This window comes from Vigna unguiculata, unplaced genomic scaffold (assembly GCF_037176805.1).
Source record: "Vigna unguiculata cultivar grain cowpea cultivar isolate G323 ecotype 2 unplaced genomic scaffold, ASM3717680v1 ptg000151l, whole genome shotgun sequence".
Classification (NCBI taxonomy): Eukaryota; Viridiplantae; Streptophyta; class Magnoliopsida; order Fabales; family Fabaceae; genus Vigna; species Vigna unguiculata.
This window is the reverse complement of record NW_028196793.1, coordinates 42,533-44,063: the sequence shown is the minus strand read 5'-3', so window position 1 is coordinate 44,063 and position 1,531 is coordinate 42,533. Positions and strand designations below refer to the sequence as shown.

Here is a 1,531-nt window from a genome sequence, read left to right as displayed (position 1 = left end):
ATATACCTCCAAGAGCGGTGAGTGGGTGTAGTAAGATAAGATGTAGGTAGGCATATCTATGTTTGGGCACTGAACATGGTAGCTATAGCGAGGGGAAAGATCCATAGCAAAGACCGGTAAGCTCGCTTCCCACATCCCATTCGATGCTTTCCCTCCTTCTTTATTTGCTTGATGCGCCGCTCGGTGTGCTCAGATGGTTCTGCTTCATGCTCGTCGACTCTGAGTTCGGGTTTCAATGAGTACCACGATCATTCCCGTTAACCAAATCTCTCCATTTTATGATCAATTCATTAGATCCAGCTCCCTGGCAGTTACAAAAGAACATCTTCATTGGGATGCTGTCAGTGAAGAAAAAGAAGTAAACTGTCATACCTGGTTCCAAGGGAAGAGAGCCCCAGTGAAGTAAACCGAGGGCACGAAGCAAGGTATGGTGGGTGCCAGCTACTTTCACTTGTTAGGAGTAGGGGCTGAAAAGAGCTCTTTGTATAGGTTGGGTTTGCTGGGCTTTGATGCTGACCTTCTTTTTTTGAAAAGGGGAAGGTTTGATAAAGGAGCTTTTAAGCCCTTTTGCTGGATTGTTGGTCTGCAGCCCCGCCCTATAGAATAGAATGAATCCAATAAGGAGAGGCCTATGGATGACCGAGCCACTCTTATACTACTCCTTACCTCACCCCCTTCTCACTTAAAGGGCGAAGTCGCTGAAGCGAGTCTAAAGGCCAAAGAGTGATCTTTGAACGTTACTACGCATCCTTATTAATGAATAGGTATAGTGTAAGGTAGGTTTGTTTGGGTATAGCAGGACTTGAACCTGCGACCATTAGGTTAAAAGCCCAATGCTCTACCAACTGAGCTATACACCCCCAAAAAAGATAGATAGTAGTAAATAAAGATTGGTGCAGAAAAGAGGGCGGCCCCTCTTCTCATCATATTAAAGGGGCGCAGCTCTGTATGAGGCTCGTACTGCGGAGCAAGCGAAGAATAAGGGCGCGCGTTAGCACTCCTGCAAGAAAACGGCCTTACTCAACAAGCGCACCTTTATTAGTAAGTTGTTTCCACTCATTGAAGATTCTATCTACAAAAGAAGGTCAACGGGGGATACTAAAGTTGCTCTCACTGACACCATCTACGAGAAGGTGAGGAGGTCGTCTTTCTTTTCTTTCCGGCCGCCATACGGTTCGCCTTAAAGCCGGAGAAAGGGAGGAGCAGTTATCTATGTAATTACGGTCTTTGTTGGCCGTTGTTCCGGTCGAGCACTCTCTTTTCTTTGCTTTGTTCAATAGAGTCTTACCAAACAAGACTGACTTCTTACCAACCCGCGAAGGGTTGTGAAGTTGGACCAGGTACGAAGAATGAATCTATATCTGTGTACAGTACGGAAGTTGCTGGCCGGCGGCCGCTCAACTGTTCGAGCGCAATACAGTGGTGGTTGGTTCCGATTCGACAAGGGTAGAATGCCTGGTCGAAGGTCCAGTACAGTAGGTAGCAGGCGTGTTCGTTTTGGCTCCCGAGCGAGAACGAGAAAGAGGCGCTG

At 47.2% G+C, this 1,531-nt stretch overlaps 1 non-coding gene across 1 annotated transcript; it reads right to left on the bottom strand.

The window, feature by feature from the left end:
• Positions 1 to 787: 787 nt before the first annotated feature.
• On the bottom strand, positions 788 to 860 carry TRNAK-UUU (transfer RNA lysine (anticodon UUU)). The gene has a single exon. It is a non-coding gene; the product is annotated as a tRNA-Lys (tRNA).
• Between the last annotated feature and the right edge of the window lie 671 nt (positions 861 to 1,531).